Source organism: Physeter macrocephalus, chromosome 7 (assembly GCF_002837175.3).
Source record: "Physeter macrocephalus isolate SW-GA chromosome 7, ASM283717v5, whole genome shotgun sequence".
In the NCBI taxonomy this organism is placed as follows: Eukaryota; Metazoa; Chordata; class Mammalia; order Artiodactyla; family Physeteridae; genus Physeter; species Physeter macrocephalus.
Genome location: NC_041220.1, coordinates 14,206,739 through 14,226,486, shown reverse-complemented (window position 1 = coordinate 14,226,486; position 19,748 = coordinate 14,206,739). Strand labels below are relative to the sequence as shown.

Sequence of the window (19,748 nt, the reverse complement as noted above, 5' to 3'; positions counted from 1 at the left end):
TCAGCGGCCATGGCCCACGGGCCCAGCCGCTCCGCGGCACGTGGGATCTTCCCGGACCGGGGCACGAACCCGCGACCCCTGCATCGGCAGGCGGACTCGCAACCAGTGCGCCACCAGGGAAGCCCTAAACTAACTTTTACATTAGAACTTGGTGTGGGTGATATCACTCACTGCTCATGGCAGGTTTTAAATTACTAAATTCAGCATTTTCACATTATTACTTTGTCATGTTGCAGAAACATGATGACATTTCAGGAGGATCGTAGTTCACAGTCATTACACATTACAGAAGAGCATTAAAAAGGAATTTATATGGTGATCAGTTGTCACAATTCACTATCACACCAACTTCTTGGCCCAGCAGTAAGACAATAAGGATGTAATATCATAGGCCTATTCATAATGATATGGTTACCCAGAAAAGAAGTTTTTTGAAAGAAGCTGGTGGATCAGCTTTTGCCTCATTTGGATAAAATTCTATAAAGTGGCTTGATAAAAAAAATTTCTATCATCATCAAGGGTTAAGGACAGGTGAACAAAGGAAGAGTTCAAATTTTGGTCAGAAATGAAACAGAACAAATCCCAGTAAGCTGTTTACAAGGAATGCTTTTGAAGTTTCATTGAAGGTTAAAAAATACAGCAAAAACTCATAACTTGGTTGCTTTAATTTTGTATAGATTCAGTTACTGGTTTTTCTTATAGATGAACTTTTAAAAACTACCAGCATGCAAAAATAACTCAGCACTTGGGATTGGTGTTACAGGGATGCCTTAGCTGAAAATGGCCCTCAATTATTGGAGCAGTTCCCAGTATATGAAAAGAGTAAGGAAAGAGTAAAGGAAATTAGTCTAGGGAATAGGAATGAGAAATAAGGCATGGAAATGGTTCCAGGATACCCACGTACTTATGGTACAATAAAGTATGAGGTATATGGAGCACTGAGTCAGGAACTTCCTAGAATAGGTATATACTCTTTTTAAATCTTATCATCTGGCTATGCTATATTTGATTCAAATCATTTAATCCAATCCAAACCATAATCATGCTATGTTTAATCCAAATTCAATCCAAATACCACAGTACAACCACTTGTACTATGAAGAGCACAAATCTTAAATGACTAATTCAATGAGTTTTGATTAAAAAATGTACTTGTGAATCCACCACCTCAATTAAGACACAGAAGATTTCCATCACCCTAGACATTTTTCTTGCCTTCTTCCAGTCAGCTTCACCCCCTGGACATTCTGATTTCTATCATCATGATAGAATAATTTTGCCAATTCTTGAGCTTCATATAAATGAAACCAAATATTTGCACTCTTCTGTCTCTGGCTTCTTTTGAACGACACAATGCTTTGGAAATATATCCACGTTGGTTTGAGTGTCAGAAGTTTTTTCTTTATTATTTCTTGCAATACTGTGGTCTGAATAGACCATAATTTGTTTTTCTATTTCTCTGTTGTTGGACATTTGGGTTGCTTTCAGTTTGGAGCTATTACAAATAAAGCTGCTATAAACATGATTGCATGTCTATTATGGATGAAATGTTTTCATCTCTCCTAGCAAATACCTAGGATTGGAACTGCTCAGTCACTGACTAGGTATATGTTTAGTTTAGTAAGAAACTGATAAACAGATTTCCAAAGTGGTTTCTACATGTTTTACACCATCAATATCTGCAAGTTCTAGTTGCTCTGCATTCTTGCCAGTATTTGCTATTGTTAGTTTTAAAAATTGTAGCTATTCTAGTGGATATGAAATATAAACTATTGTTTTTCATTTGCATTTTTTGATAGCTAATGGTGCTAATTTAGCATATTTTCATGTGTTTATTGGAAATCTGTGCATCTTCTTTTGTGAAGTGACTATTCAAGTCTTTTGCTAATTTTTATTGTGTTATTTGTTTTTTTACTATTGATTTTTAGCACTTCTTCATATATTGAGATACCAGGTCAGATACATGTATGTACAGCAAATAGTTTCTCCAGTTGTGTGGCTTGCCTTTTAAAATTTTCTTAATAGTGTCTTTGGCAAGTAGAAATACTTTTTATTTTGATTAAATCCAACATATCAGTTTTGTTCTTTGTTTAAGGAAATTGCATTTGTCCTCCTACAAGGTCTTTCTGGAATTTTGATGGAATACCTGATGTGTTTTCTTAGACCTTCTAATTTGGCAAAGACTCAAACTCCAAACTTTGTCTGCTCTGTGATGTATGGCAGTTAAGTTATGCTGAGATTATTTTGTCTTCTCACTGTTATTGTCCACTGTTTTTCCTGGGTCTCCCCCCTGAATACACAGTTCAGGGTCAGCCAAGAATTTGAGGGCAATTTGTGTGCAGATTTTGTGGTTTTTCTCTTCTGTGACTCTTCTTTCTGAGATTCCCTCTTAACTTTCGGGTGTTTCGGCAGCCCTGACCTCCATCCTGTGACAGTGCAAGCCAACAAAACTGCAACTTTCTTGAGTCCCAGCAGTCTTGAACTGTGCATAAACTTGGAAATGTGCTCAGGGGGAAAGCCATATAAATGTGAATCTCTTCTTGTCCAGTTTCCTTCTTTCAAGGATCATATCCCCTCCAGCTTCTGCCTGCTTTTGAGAGGGTTAGTCTGATGCAAGATATTCAGTCCGTACTGGAATTGGAGCATAACTTTTTTTGTATGTATATAATCACATTGTTTTCTAGAAGATCGATGGAAACAAATGGAAGCCATAGTTTTCGGATTATTTTACCACAAATTTAAGTGATGCATTTGGAAGTGAAATTTACTTAGGAGAAAATTACATGGAGTTTCAATGATGATAAAATTAGTTTCATGAGACTTACATAATCATCTAAAAGCTTTTTTCACTTAAAGAAATGCCTGCAATTTACTTGTAATCTATTTACCCTGAAGTGCACCTGAAGTGACTGGTCTAACTCTACATTTTAGGTGAAACACTTTTAACTCTCCTTATGCCCGTAAGTGCCCATTAGTGACAGTGCTTTAAGTTTTTCTCTTTTCCAGATCTGCTTCTGTTGAGTTCTCTTGCAGAATAGATGCTGAACCATTAAACAGAGAGCTGCGGGTGATTCACATTCAACGATTCCGTTAACATGTGTTGGGTATGGACTGTGTACCAGCATGTAAACGTTGTTAGACCAGAGTGAAAGGAAACAGCATCATGAAAATCCCGGAATTGAACTGGGAATAAAATTTTGTAGCAATATTTAACCCAGTATATTATTTTTATAGTCAAGATTGTATACATAATCACTGAGGAATGAAAATTATCAGAAAGGGTTGGAGTTATTTAGTGATAGATTAGAGTGAGTTTTGTTCTATGACTTGAAGGGATTATAAATAAAAAACAAATAAAATATATACTCATTCTGAAGCTACATCTTATCCAGTATTTGCTCCATCTCTTCTCTAAACAGACACATGTACACACACAAATCTGCATTATTTTGTCTGAATAAGACAGAAATAAGATAAAGAACAAAGCATAAGATTGACTTAGTTTGCATATAGAAGTCCATAATATTACCCTGCCTTCAAGGAGAATGCATTTTTGTAGAAGCAGCAAAAATGTATAAAGTACACATTAAAATGCAAATATAAGCAACAATTATAATTATGCCCAGAAGGGAAAAACTGTTTAGGACTAGGTTAGATCTTTGAGAATAAGCAAGATTAATCAGGAGAAATTTAGTGGAAAAGAAGCAAAAAAAGAAGCAATTATAAGAGAGAGACAAAGGTTATTTATTGTTTTGTCAGCAAGAGACCAATTATAAACTTCATAGAAACTGTGATTTAAGAAAAGCATTCTTCTGTGTTTAGCAGAGCAAAATAAACACTAAAGAGAATGAGTTAGGGAGGAAGGACAAAAAAGAGTGAGTGTGTGAGGAAAAGAGAGAGAGAGAGAGTTATGGGAGGAGAGATGGCAGCTCGTAGGAGTTGAATAATTTTGTAAAGTTGCAGATTAATTTATGTGAAGTAGAAGCTAGAACAATAAAAAATACTGCTTGGTATCTAAGAACATGGAGTCTAGAGTCAGGCTGCCAGGGTACGAAATGTGAAACCTGACATCTGGCTCCTTAGACTACCGGTAACTTTGATGAGCTTCAGGTTCCAAGGATTTGATGATAATCCCTAACTCAGGTAGTGGTCATGCAGGTTATACAAGAGAATGTATATTGTATCTAATGACCCATTGTCTCTTCACAGTAAACTGTCAATGTTTTTTAGTCTTTCCTTTTGGTATTTTTAGGGAATAAGGCTTCAGTCCATTGAGTCAGGGCTAACTAACAGAAAGCTTTCAATGCAGCAGTTTGTACTGATCCAGAGGTGTCTCTCATTGCAGAGGAAGTAGCGAAAAACACTGAAATGCAGTAGGTGGAAACTTAGGTTCAAAACACAGGATAAAACAAGAACAAAGTGACTAAAATCTGGTTGTAAAATAAGTACCTATGCAAGGATTTTCACTGAGGCAGAGACATATTTGGCTTCAAAAGAAGTGCAAAGAAGCAGCTGAACCTACAAGCTAACAAATTTGGGAGGCAAAAGAAGATAGACAATGAAGAATGCCTTGGGATTTCTGGGTTGTGTGATATGGAGATTTGCTGGAGTGACTGCCCTGATAAGGATGATGGACAACGGAGATGGCTGTGAGGGAATTACAGGATGTTCCCTCCTAGAAAAGAGAAATTGCAAATGAGCAAGTCAGTATTAAAATTCATTCTACGGGTGAGTCAGGCAAAAAATGATCTTATATATAAGCCTAAAACATATTGACTCCTAATGCATCCTTGGAGAAGCTAGTGAGTCTCTTGTATTCTGTTTCCCTATCAACAAGAAGATCAGAAAACATTCATCATGATGTTTTGGAGCTGTGGATTTTCAAAATGGAAACACATAAAAATCACAAATAGGAATATGTTTAAGTAACAACTGATTCAAATGCATAAATTAGTTTCTATGACATAAGCAAAGGTTCAATAAAGTAGATTAATATTCCATTTATTTTAAAAAATTGTTGAGTTTGGGAGGCCTTATATGCCTGTCCTTTGTTGTTGTTTGTTTAATTAAATGAAGCTGGGAATCCCATGTTTACCTAAACAAAACTAACATATGTCTTTGAAACATATTTTCACTTTATATTGCTGCTGTAAAAATATGATTATTTCTGTACCATGATACATCTGTTCACTGCCTGCTGATAGTTTTCTTTTATGATTTTCTTCATGCCCATGAGCAATTTATTTTTTTATCAAATTCTACCCTTAAACATTGAACCAAAATGGCAATTATCAAACCAAGCACATTAAATACTGAGGTATATTTTAAAGTTAAACACACCAGCTATAAATCAGACCAATATTCAAACAATTATGTTGTATGTAGAACACCTTCATAAATGTCCACGTGACATATTAAATTTGATCTAACTGAAACTAATATCCAAGAATGAGACGGATCACTTTTCCACCAGTAGTACCTAACTGATATGTTAAATTGGATACTTCTTAAACAAAACATTGAGTACTATTTAATACTATAAAACAAAACATTGTAGTGCAATTTTTACTTGCATCTGGAAAAATGTCTTAAAATGATAACTTGGGCCTTCTTAAGTAACTTTTGTTTTTTAGGAGATCCAAATTGGGGTAACAAGTATTTTTAGTGTTATCCTAAGAAGAATTTTTTATACATTAAACATATTCTATTACTATATTTCTATAAACAATATTTACTAGGGTCCATTTACCTCTGAATGGCTCAATACTGGACTAGATAATGAAGTATTCATTATTAACATCACTATCTGGTTAGCAAATAATAATCTGCACAATTTATCTATATTCTATATAATTTTTTTAACATCTTTATTGGCGTATAATTGCTTTACATTGGTGTGTTAGTTTCTGCTGTATAACAAAGGGAATCAGCTATACATATACATATACCGAGCTGATCTCCCTGTGCTATGCGGCTGCTTCCCACTAGCTATCCACCCTACGTTTGGTAGTGTATATATGTCCATGCCACTCTCTCACTTCGTCTCAGCTTACCCCTCCCCCTCCCCATGTCCTCAGGTCCATTCTCTACGTCTGCATCTTTATTCCTGTCCTGCCCCTAGGTTCTTCAGAACCAATTTTGTTTTTTTTAGATTCCATATATATGTGTTAGCATACGGTATTTGTTTTTCTCTTGCTGAATTACTTCACTCTATATGACAGACTCTAGGTCCATCCACCTCACTACACATAACTCAATTTCGTTTCTTTTTATGGCTGACTAATATTCCATTATATATATGTGCCACATCTTCTTTATCCATTCATCTGTTGATGGACACTTAGGTTGCTTCCATGTCCTGGCTATTGTAAACAGAGCTGCAGTGAACATTGTGGTACATGACTCTTTCTGAATTATGGTTTTCTCAGAACATATGCCCAGTAGTGGGATTGCTGGGTGGTATGGTATTGCTGGGTGGTACAGTTCTATTTTTAGTTTTTAAAGAACCTCCATACTGTTCTCCATAGTGGCTGTATCAATTTACATTCCCACCTACAGTGAAGGAGTGTTCCCTTTTCTCCACACCCTCTCCAGCATTTAGTGTTTCTAGATTTTTTGATGATGGCCATTCTGACCGGTGTGAGATGATATCTCATTGCAGTTTTGATTTGCATTTCTCTAATGATTAGTGATGTTGAGCATGCTTTCATGTGTTTGTTGGCAATCTGTATATCTTATTTGGAGAAATGTCTATTTAGGTCTTCTGCCCATTTTTGGATTGGGTTGTTTGTTTTTTTGTATATTCTATATAATCTTATTATGGAAATGTAAGTGACATAATAATGTAAGGGAGCAAACTTTGCCACTCCAAAATGTCTCTTTGGCATGCCGATTATTTTGAGCTGAAAACAATCAAGACCCAAAAGACTCAGGAAGAAACTTTGACCTTCCCTTCAACTGCCTAAAAAATAAACGACCTCTTCCAGGAAAGGAATTAGCACCAAATATAACTATATTAGGAACTAGGTGTGTAGACAGGGGGAACCCAGCAAAGTCTGTTAAAATTCCTCTCTGAGTCCCATTGTCTCTGGAAGGCCCGCGACCATTTGTTTACCAAACATTTGCTTTTCCATCTCCATGTGAATTGCCTTCCTCCCCTTTAGGTCCAAAACTACTACCCCCAAGATCTTCTTTTGTCTTTAGCTGAAGATGGTATTTAAGGTGACGGTTTCAGCCATTTCGATGAGTTACTCAGTTTCCCTAGGTCTTTCCCATGTATACTTGTTATCGAACTTTTGTCTGATTTTCTCCTGTTAACCTGCCAATTTAATTTTTGGAATTAAAGGTAGAGGAAAATTCCTTCCTCTCTGACAATAGCAAGAGAATCTTAGAATATGAGAAGAATATTTTATGGTGATAATAATTACCAGGAAGAATTGAGGAAAGTTAGCTGTGCAAACTTCTAGGGCAATGAAAGGCTTACGAGTAAAAAGAAACCAGGGGTAAGTCACTTTAATAGCTCTCAAGAGAGTGACAATGGTAGAGTAATAATAACCACACAAACACTTTTATTGAGTTCTTGCTGTATCCCTGGCAGTGGGACACTGTGCAAAATGCTTACCATGCATTGTCTCGTTAATTTTTACAATAACTCTAGAGGAAGTATTGTTCTTATCCTAATTTTACAAATATTAGAACTGAGTGAAATTTGAGAGGATCAATATTTTGCCCAAACTTATGCAGCAAGTAAATAGCAATGCTCCTGGGCTTTGCTTCTAAGTCACAGACACCAGAACTTGTTCCAGTTGTAGAAAAATTATGCGATGCGTGAAAAGAAGGCAAAAAATTATATATACCCACCAAAAAAATATTTCATTAGACGTCAAGATACACACAACAGGGTGTCATAAGAGAGACCATAACTAACTGCTACAGAATCACATGGACCATTGGCAGTGAAGGATGGGGAAGCACTGGGGTGCTCCTGCAAGGCTTCCTAAAAGATGAAAGTCAAGTTGGATCCCAAAGCTTAGGGGCATGACGTCACCATAGTGAGAGAAGAATAGGTAGCAAGTCTGAAAAAGCAAGGAAGGGCAGAATTATGAACATCGTTGAATTCTAGGCTGAAGAGTTGGGACTCCCTTTTGTGTATAATGTATATGATGAAACTGCTGGAGAGTTCATGCCTCATCAAACTCGGTCAGGCAAAACCTGGATAAAGCGGAGGGCTGTCTAGCTGGAAAGCAGGCTCAATGTTGTCAAATTTCCTGATTTGTTCAGAGAGGCCCCAAATCTATGCCTTTGAGGGAGACTATCTTGATTTTATTTACTGTCAGGGAATGTAAATATTTTTAACCTCTGCTCAGGCCTTGGGCTTCCCGGCAGCAGCACTGGGAGAATGCTGTCTTCCCCTTTGCCCGGCAGCTGTAGGAAGCTGTGAGTGTAACTCCGCAGCCTTTAAAGGAAGTCGCTCACTGATTTCAGTGGTGCCCATGGGTGGGTATGTATCAGAATGAGAGCATTAGCTGATGGCAAGAGGAAAACAATGGACAATTACTCTGGGGTTTGATGCATTTTCTGTTTGCCTTCTCCATTGAATAGCTATTGTAAAGCACAGGATGTGAAGAATAGACCCTGTCATTGTGAGAGGAACACTGGTGATCAGCCATGTCTGTCAGCTTCAGCTGACAGGTTATCCTCAGTTTTGCAGCCTGATCTTGTGTAGTCCGGTATGATATCAATGGGAATGAAAGGAGAGGCAAACATTTAGAATATATCGAACATGTATAAAGAACTTGTCATTCCAGTGGCAAAAGAAATTTCAATCTGCCCCTGTGGGTTTTGTTTTGTTTTATTTTGTAAATGTTCTTAGTTTATTCATTTTAAAACCATGTCTCTCTCTTCCTAATCTCCTTCTCCCTCCATCTTCTTTTTCTCTTCATTAAGCAGTAATTCCATTTGGAGAAATAACCTCTTATCATTCACCATATAAGATCCATATAACTCTATTACAGAGTCCTTGATCGTTCTCTTTATTTTTACGGAATTTTCATGAAGGTACTTTCATGAATATTTTCATTTCCAAATTGAATGACTATTGAATTGATTTCTAGACTAAACATAAAGTAATAGCAAAGGCTAAATTAGGATTACCGTCTCTGGATTTGGGGATCTTCTCTGGGTTTATCTAGTCTTACACAAAGAATTTAATAATCACTATTAGTGATATGCAAAATGTTCCTTAATACCACTTTTCTCAAGAAATCTACATCCGCCTCAATGCAATTTCTCTTTCCTTTGGAAACTTCACTTTGAGTGATTGAATGCTTCTATCTGTAATTTCCTCATTATTTTAGACATGAAATTTTAGCATAACAGGTCGAAAAAAAATGGTTATAAGCTCTCTTTACCAATGGAGTAAAATATCTAGATAGAAAGTTAATCCTAGAACACAGTATAAAAAGACAAAGAGTTAAAGGTAAGAGAGGAAATGTAAGAAACAGAGAGATTCTAAATCCCAGTAATACTAACATAAGGCCATGGATAGATTTCAAGGAGTCCTCGGATAGAAAATGAACTACATCTTTTTCAATAAGCTTTAACTGAATTTAATAATTCCTTCTTCAATGATGAATGTAGGCAAAAATCACAGTAGCACTGGGAGTACATGTGAATTTATCACCAACAGAAAGCACAGATATTTTCACGTGGCAGTATACATTGCTGCAGGTATCTCAAAATGAAATTTATGCCCATCACGACTTCAGAATTTAGATACCTATTACACGTGTTGCAAGATCATTTTACTGATGCGTTCACAAAGAATTATATTACTATATTATACTTGTTAGTATTTTGATAACTGAATTTTAATATAATTGGTTTTCTTTGTAATCCGATGAATATATTGGGCTGGTCAAAAAGTTTGTTTGGGTTTTTTTGTAACATCTTACAGAAAAACCCAAATGAACTGTTTGGGCAACCCAATAATTTTGTACGATTTTAAGTGTAGTTTCACAAGCTATACCAGATTGCCAGAGCAGTGGCACAAAGATTGCTCTATAGGAGTTCGAGAGGTGAAGAGCAGAGTCAATAAACAGAAATAATGGAAGGAAACTTCCCAGAGCAGAGGAGATCCAAGTCTTTAGATTAAATGAATTCACAGTCAAGACTAAAGTGTAGGGCTTCCCTGGTGGCACAGTGGTTAGGAATCTGCCTGCCAATGCAGGGGACACGGGTTCGATCCCTGGTCTGGGAAGATCCCACATGCCGCGGAGAGATTCTAAATCCCAGTAATACTAACATAAGGCCATGGATAGATTTCAAGGAGTCCTCGGATAGAAAATGAACTACATCTTTTTCAATAAGCTTTAACTGAATTTAATAATTCCTTCTTCAATGATGAATGTAGGCAAAAATCACAGTAGCACTGGGAGTACATGTGAATTTATCACCAACAGAAAGCACAGATATTTTCACGTGGCAGTATACATTGCTGCAGGTATCTCAAAATGAAATTTATGCCCATCACGACTTCAGAATTTAGATACCTATTACACGTGTTGCAAGATCATTTTACTGATGCGTTCACAAAGAATTATATTACTATATTATACTTGTTAGTATTTTGATAACTGAATTTTAATATAATTGGTTTTCTTTGTAATCCGATGAATATATTGGGCTGGTCAAAAAGTTTGTTTGGGTTTTTTTGTAACATCTTACAGAAAAACCCAAATGAACTGTTTGGGCAACCCAATAATTTTGTACGATTTTAAGTGTAGTTTCACAAGCTATACCAGATTGCCAGAGCAGTGGCACAAAGATTGCTCTATAGGAGTTCGAGAGGTGAAGAGCAGAGTCAATAAACAGAAATAATGGAAGGAAACTTCCCAGAGCAGAGGAGATCCAAGTCTTTAGATTAAATGAATTCACAGTCAAGACTAAAGTGTAGGGCTTCCCTGGTGGCACAGTGGTTAGGAATCTGCCTGCCAATGCAGGGGACACGGGTTCGATCCCTGGTCTGGGAAGATCCCACATGCCGCGGAGCAACTAGGCCCGTGAATCACGACTGCTGAGCCTGTGCTCTAGAGCCCGCGAGCCACAACTACTGAAGCCCGCGTGCCACAACTGCTGAGGCCCGCGCGCCTAGAGCCCATGTTCTGCAGCAAGAGAAGCCACCGCAGTGAGAGGCCCGCACACCACTGTGAGGAGTGGCCCCTGCTCGCCGCAACTAGAGAAAGCCTGCGCACAGCAACGAAGACCCAATGCAGCCAAAATTAAAATAAATAAATAAATAAATTTATTAAAATAAAAAAAAGACTAAAGTGTGAAAGTGATTAGGTCTCTGGAGGAGACGGAATGTGTAGAGTAGAGGACAGATCATTTACTCGAATTACCTCTTCTTTCTTTGAATTTTTTCAATAACTTGAATGTATTCTTGAATAATTTTTTAAAAGGTGCACATGTATGAAATTTAAAAAGAGAGAGAGAGAGAAGAAAGAAAGAAAAAGACATAACAAATACCCTGGTATTGCTGAAGCAACTGCCCAAGCTAGGGGGGCTCAGCAGCTGAGTGTTACAGATCACTAAAAGCCCATGTGCTGATTTCATGACTTTTAATTTAGCAAAAGATCCAGTGGAATAGAAGGCTTTGCCGCCAGGCCATCCTATGATTGAGCCCCAGCTAACCACGAACTGGGCTCACTAGTCTTGGGCAAGTTACTTAAGCTTTCTTAACCTCAATTTCTCCATTTATAAAATTAGAGTAATATCTAGCTTACAAGATTGATGACAGATGAGAACTAATGCAAAGATATGTATGTCAAGTGTCTAGAATAGTATATGACATGTAATAAACATAAAAATGGCAATCTCAGTATTATTAAGCTTATGTTGAAAGCTAGGGCAAGCCATGGAAGGATTTCAGTTTTAAGAAACTACTTAATGACGGAGGGATAATGATTTGAATGGAATCCAGAGTCTGGGCATAGAGATATTATAATGTAAATGAACAGAAGAAATAGAGATAAGGAGAAGGGTAGGAGAAATGTTGAGGAGACAGGTTTCTCCAGATGTGGCAACCAGTTAAGTCCTGAGTATGAAGGAACCATCTGGGACAACCCTTGCATATCTGAATTGGTTGAATGGGAGATCGGTAGCCATCTACAGAAGGGTCAGGTTTGTGATGAAGGGTGATGGGGTTAGTTTTGGATATGCGGAAATTAAGGTGACTAGGGACACTCAAGTGGTCCAAGTGGGCAAGTATTATACAATAGGTGATGGAATATATGCTCAGGAATAGGATCTCTGGAGTTGTAGGTTTGGCTATCATTATTATTTTTTTCTTAACATCTTCATTGGAGTATAATTGCTTTACAATGGTGTGTTAGCTTCTGCTATATAACAAAGTGAATCAGCTATACATATACATATATCCCCATATCCCCTCCCTCTTGCGTCTCCCTCCTACCCTTGGCTATCACCATTTTAACAGATGTTAGCAAACTCATTGTTTGATATAAAATCACCAAGGGAGAGTATGAAAGTGAAATTAGAAGGCTCAGAGTCTTAGCACACACACTAATTTAAGAGAACCTTTCATGGATTCTTACTAAAGATGTATATTCCATGTATATCCCTTGCAATAATTTTATGGTATTCTCTTACAAAATGAGGAAAAATTCAACACTAGAAAAATAGCTCAATTAATAAAAGAAAGGAAGCATTCTTATATAAAGAGCAAAATTTTAAATCCGTGGGGGAAAATATAAAAGAATAAGAGGAAAAATTTTAAAAAGCTCTCTTTATATTAAATGCTAATCAAGAGGTAGAATTGTCACTTTATTTACTGACTCTGTTAACACCTCAAATACCTTGCTATTTAAGGACCATTATTCAAATGTTCATTTTATTTTTTCCTAGTTTTGTTTATCCATAAACATGGTAACAATATAATTTTCTACTTTTATTTATTTGTTTGTTTACTTGCATAGTTACCTTATAAGGTCAAGAGACTTTAGAGGGCCAGCACCTTCCATTCAAAATATTTTATGAAAATGTTTTTCCCAAGGTAAGGTCATTTCGTAAATCAAGGAATTTCTGGGTATATTTTTACTCACAAACAGTTATGTTTTCTTATAATTGTTTTCATTTTATTTGTGATCTAAAATCAGAATCCTAAAACTCTTTCCAATTTAATAGAGGATTTTTTTTCAATCTCTCTAGAAATGTTTCAGCATTTTCCATCTGCTTTCTGTGGTTCCTAAATCCAATAGCACTGTTTACAGATGTCTTGTTTGTTGGTTGATTGGTTTTCTCTTTTTATCACTACTCTTCAATCTTTTGAAGTTCAAGTTGTTGTTGCTATTGTTATTATTTCTGCGGTTTGTATGCAAAAAGGTTGAATGCAATGCATTAATTGTTAATTGTTAGTGCAAAAGCCTAGAGGTGAATTCAAAAGAGAGAATTGAAGAAGAATACATGTGGTTGGGAAACAGGTTGGGACAGAATGGACCTTGTGATGAGGACACCGGAAAACTGGAAAAGAGGGGGATATTTTGTTACTTATGTCTGATTCTGACCTCTGCTCCTTCCTATGCGTGTAATGTTGGCCAAATTATTGAGGCTTTTTGAACCTCAGCGTTTCATGTGTAAGACATGTATTGATATAATAAAACCATCTGATTGTCGTGGGGTTGAACGTTTGTAAAGTATCGAGGACTATGCCAATCACAGAGCAAAACACATCCAACGAGAATCATGATTATCTTTCTTCCTGTTGTTATTACTTGGCATTAAGAGAACTCCTAAGAACTAGGTAATATTAATAATAACAGGAAAAAGGTCCACAGCATTGAGGAAGAAGAAGGCTAATTATTTCTTACTTATTTTTTCAAGTAAGGACAAGTGGGCAAAAACTAACTAGCAAGTTAATTATAAGGAATAATTCTTTAACACACCTTTATGTTTGTAGTAGGTTGAATAGTGTCCCCCCCAAATACATGTCTACCTGGAAGCTCAGAATATGATCTTGTTTGGAAACAGGATGTTTGCAGATATAATTAAGTAAGGATAGAGATGAGGATTAGGATAGGTCCTAAATCCAATGGCAATCTCCCTATAAGAGACAAAAAAAGGACACAGAGAGGGCTTCCCTGGTGGCGCAGTGGTTGAGAGTCCGCCTGCGATGAAGGGGACACGGGTTCGTGCCCCGGTCCGGGAAGATCCCACATGCCGCGGAGCAGCTGGGCCCGTGAGCCATGGCCGCTGAGTCTGCGCGTCTGGAGCCTGTGCTCCGTAACAGGAGAGGCCACAAAGGTGGGAGGCCCACGTACCGCAAAAAAAAAAAAAAAAAAAAAAGGACACAGAGATATAACGAAGGTGATGTGAAGATGATGGCAGTGGTTGGAGTTTTGTGGTCACAAGCCAAGGGACTTTCAAACTTCTGGCTTCCAGAACCATGTGCAAATAAACTCCTACTGTTTTAAGCAGGCGAGTTTCTGGTTACCGCAGTCCTAGGAAACTGATACGAGGTCATATAAAAACTTTTCTAATTTGATAGGGATTTGTTGTTTATCACCCCTGGAAGAACCTGAGGAATTCTTTATTCTTATCATCTGGAGATTATCTCACAATTTCATTTCTTTTAAAATTTTACCCTTGTTTTTTCCTAGAAAAAACAAATATATAACGAGCAAGGCCTCCATGATAACAGTGGAGTATGAGAGGGGTACAAAGCTTTTTTAAGTGTTAGAAATTATAAATATTTATTTGGGGCAAGTGTCTGAAAATACAGCTACTTGTCTATTCCTGATAAACCCAAAGAAACTTAAAATTAAAGCAAAATATGATGAGGAACAAGTTAAAGCAATAACTTTTAGTTAAGTGGGACAGTGTGGTAGGTAGAATAATGCCCCCATCTCCTCCTTCCCCCCAGAAGATGTTAACCTCCTAATCCCTGACACCTGTGAATATTGCTATTTACATGAAAAAAAAGGAACTTTTTAGATGTGATTAAGTTGAGGATTTTGAGATGGGCTGGTTATCTGAGATTACCCACTTGGGTCTAATGCAACCACAAGGGCCTTTTGAAAGAGGGTGTCAGGAGGGTTCTAGACAGAGGGAGATTGGAAGGTGTTATGCTGATGGAGAAAGAGGCCATGAGCCATGGAATGTGGATGGCTTCTAAAAGCTGGGAAAGATCAGTGAGTGAACTCTCCCCTAGGACTTCCAGGAAGAACGCAGCTCCGGCACCATATTGATTTTAGCTTGCAAGACCCATTTCAAGCTTTTGATCCGTAGAACTGTACGATAATAAATTTGTCTTGTTTTAAGCCACCGTTTGTGATGATTTGTTATAGCAGCAATAGCAAACCAATACTTGTAGCACAAAAATATGCAGAGAATTTATAATACAGGATTTTATGAAAAATTTCAACCACAAAATCTTATTTTTTTAAGAGTTGACATTTTTATATTCATCAATTATGAGCAAAAGGGAATAAGATACCATCTTAAAACAGGAATTTCTGAGAAAATTATAGACACTGTTTAGTCTAATTCATAAGCTGAGTGTCACATCACATAAAATTAGTCATCAATGCAGAATTGACAGACAAAATACTTCAGGGAAGAGTCCTGGACTGATAAGCAGACCTGGAATTTAGCCCTGACTATCACTAGCAGGTTGTAGGCTTAGGACAAGTCACTTAACTTCCTTGGATTTCAGTTTTCTCACCTATATATAAGTAGGTTGGACATTAGCTCCTTTCCAATTTAAACAAATTGTATGACAAACAAAAATAGAGTTGAGAGTTGGTTCTGTTATTCAGTAACGCTTGCCTTTCATAATATTACCAATTTAAAATATTTTGTTTCCAGATTTACTAAGACATATTTATGGATATAAAAGCTGTATAGTTTAGGGATTAATTGGTTAGCTGCAGCACAGAGGCCCTGGATATATATTGAGTTCTGGTTTATGATATTGGCATGCAGATTATTTCCACTAGAAACAATCGGTACCTAAAAGACTTGGGAAGAACCTTTGACCTTCCCCTTAACTGCCTAAAAGAACGTAGACAGAGGGCCTGTCCCAGGAAGGGGGTACCACCATAGATAACTACAGTAGGAACTAGGTGTGTAGACAGCAGGGAACCCAGCAAAGTTTGTAAAAATTTCTCTCTGTGTCCTATTGTCTCTGGAAGGCCCAGCAAACATTTGTTTACCAAACATTTGCTTTTCCATCTCCATATGAATTGCCTTCCTTTCCTTTGAAGTCCCAAAGCACTACCCTAACATCTTCTCTTGTCTTTGGCTTAAGATGCTATTTAAGGTAAGGGTTTCAGCCATTTTGGTGAGTTACTGTTTTCCTGGGTCCCTCCCATGTATATATGTTATTCTCCCATGTATATGTATTATTAAACTTTGGGGTGATTTTTTTCCAGTTAATCTGGCTCATGTCAATGCAATTTTCAGATCAGTGAGAAGAACCCAGAAGGGCAGAGGAAAATTTCTTGCTCCCTGACTCACATGACTCACTTTCCACTTTCCTGATTGCTGGCTTTCTGATAATTAACCACTCAACGCTTTGCAGAGTGATTTTAAAATATGCCAAGGAAAGTGGTGACGATCATTGAAAATATGGCATCATTACATGTGAAAGTAAAAATGGCCGAAGGCATTCATGCCTGACACAACCCAACAGTACACTGTTTCACATCTATCTTGTAAGTTTTACTCCACACTTCAGTCAATTAAAGGTACGTGGCTGAGGTACGAGCCTGAAAAATAGGGACTCGTTCTCAAAATGCTCAGAATGAAACAACTATTGTGCTGTCAGTGGATGCTATGGCATCATTATACTAGTACCTTTCCTCCTCGGCTTTTGAGGGTAGAACACTGGGGAAGAGAATAAACTAATGGTCCATTTGTACAGTTTAATGTATTACGTTTCATTTCATGTTCTAGAGGCCGTGCTGAGCAAAGGTCGGCAACACCTCACTGAGAAATCTCCCCATCACACACGCCAAAAAAAAAAAGAAAAGAAAACAACATGTTTTGATCAACATTCATTCACTGAAGTCACTGGCACTCATTCTCTTTCATATTCACGGTACATCTCAGTTCTGCGTCTTCTACAAAAATAAAATAAAAAGGAAGAAATACATCTGAAATCTCAGAGAGGGAAGCTCAGCCCATTCTCTAAGATAATGTTTAGAAAGCCTTAATACTCAAGTACGTAGATCAGAGTGTTGGAGAAGGTCCAAATGATGCAGGCTCATGTTTTCAGCCTCTCAGTCTTACTTGCCTTATGACCAATCAGTCTTTGGTCTGATAAAGAAGTGACAGGGCTAAAGGAAATGAAGGCAGGATGGAGTTAGGATGCCTGCGAGGAATGTTAAGCAAACCTTATAAGACGTTGACTTTCTTTTGGACCGGACAGAGCTTAAGGGAGACTGGTGTGCAAAGGTCGACTGAATGCATCCCAAGCAGAAGCAGATTCACCGGGAAGCCAAGAGAGTTCAAGTGTCAGGATCCCTCACTAGTTTGGCAAAATGAAAACATTTTCATTTCAGTCAGTTAAGACCACTGTCGCTTTCTACACCGACGTTCCCCTCTATTTGACCTTCCCTTAGGCGGGTGGCAACGAAGTAGCCTTAGGTATTTTTTGAATCAGGCTAAGGGGAATTTGACTTGGGTACATTTTAAATAAATTCAGAAAAAAAAAATCTAGGTGATCTGCAGTCACTGCTCTTGATGGTTAAGTTACGGCTCTCAGGCCTGGAATACTCTGACCACCCACCAGGGTGAAGAATCGAGCTCCTGACTAAAAGGTGCAGGGTCGGATGCTGTACTGTGCTAAGATGGTGTCCTCTGGTGCTTGACACTGTAACAATGTTAGCCGTTGAGGAGAAAAACAGTTTGAAATATTCAGAGCCACAGCTAGTCTGTGAAATATTCTTCTAAATCTGACAGCTCATATGTGAAATGCATGTGATTGAGGCTTTCCCCAATATTGCAACAGTGCTAAAAATTTACATGTCATAACCAATAATGAGCTGTGAAGCTGGAAGAAGCTATTTTAAACTGTCAACAGTAGAAAAAAATTGATCTTGATCACCATGCTAGTGGAAAAACTGAGTTATCTTTCTAATCTCACTACAGAAAATTATCTTACAAAGTCCTTCGTAAAGAGGAAATCAATGAATATACACATAGGAAATCAGAGGGAAAAACTAGTACAGAAGTGTGTCTGAAAGTTAATTAAAACAATGCAAGGTTATTTTTCTGGATTTTGTGATACTTACGGTGTGTATCAGCGCTCTTAAATTTGTAATGCAATGTGATCTCTTTTTTATTCTAAGTAAATATTCATCTTTGTTTCTAATTCTGAATATATAATTTGGCTTTTTTCTTTTTTTAACAAGTGGTCTTCCCTCCTATAATTGTACAAGTTTTAGGCCCTACAAAACCTAGAAATGCTCCTATAATAGAGCAATTAAAATTTGCGCAGTAGGCTAAAAAATATCATAGTAATCTCTCAAATACTTATTTTTCTTCCCCAGGAAAGCATTTTTTAAAAGTATACATCTGCTGAATTGGGAATGCTCCACAGCGGATGTGAGAGCGGTCTTGTGAAGGCAGGGCAAGCCTTCTCCGGAATGTTGATGGCGGTGTGGCTAGCACTGTTAGTGTTACTATGGCAGTTAAGATGAAACCATAGAAGAGCAGATCAAACATCATTAGGTGATGCAGCAGACCTCCCTTTGCAAGCAAAGAAGCTCTCAAACAGCAGCTGGCCCTGAATCAAACCTGCTGCACAGACATGCAGAGAGCAATTCCTGGAAAAATGCCATCTCCTTGCAAATCTTAATCTGCCTCTGTAATTTCCTTGGCATAAACACTCCCTTCTAAATAACTGTGCCCATTTTATTGTTATTACCCATCACATTTTCTTCTTAAAGTCAAAACAGAAAACAATATGACCTGACTTAAGTAGATATTAAATACAAATTTGCTCCCTGACAATATTAGGACTTCTCCAGAAAGCTGATAAAACGGCTTGCACACTTTACAAAGCACAGGAGCTTTCTTGGCCTGTATCATTTAATTTCTTAAAGGGACTGACAGAAGACTTGAGGTTAACATTTGGTTTCAGGCTCACATTAAGTTCCATGAGGGCAGGGGCTCTGGCTTCTCTCTTACCATTTTATTCCCAATAATTCGTGTGGTAGCTGGTACGTAGCAGAAGCCACATGAGTATTTGTTGAATGAATAAATATGCACGAAGTTGGGGTTTTTGTAATTGTTTTTTCTCTACAAAATTAGAAAACATTTCCTGATAAAATTTCAAAGAGACTTTAATAAATGCACGAAAAAATATGCTCAGTTATCATCCTTAATATTATCAATCTTGACTTAATTTGGGGGAAAATTATCATTTGCTTTATCTTTGGTTAACTCAAATTTTTCCCTTTTATTTTTTATATTTTTGAACTAAAAGGATCCCTTAATCACTGTGGGTTTTTAGTGGCTACTTTTGAATTTAAAAGTGCTTTCTCCTCTATAAATGCTTTTATGACAGTTCTCTGATGTCCACCCCCTCGTTTACAAAGCACAGACGTTTATCAGGAAATTTGTAACTGTTTTTACACCTGTTCATTCATATTTCTCTGTCACACCAGGATTTAAGGTATTTGAGGCATTGTATGACAAGCACATAGAACATAATAAATGCTTGAGAA

At 37.3% G+C, this 19,748-nt stretch overlaps 1 protein-coding gene across 2 annotated transcripts in view; it reads right to left on the bottom strand.

The window, feature by feature from the left end:
• The window catches only part of GRID2 (glutamate ionotropic receptor delta type subunit 2), a 1,406,179-nt gene that overhangs the window by 147,138 nt on the left and 1,239,293 nt on the right, over positions 1–19,748 (bottom strand). The window lies entirely within an intron of this gene.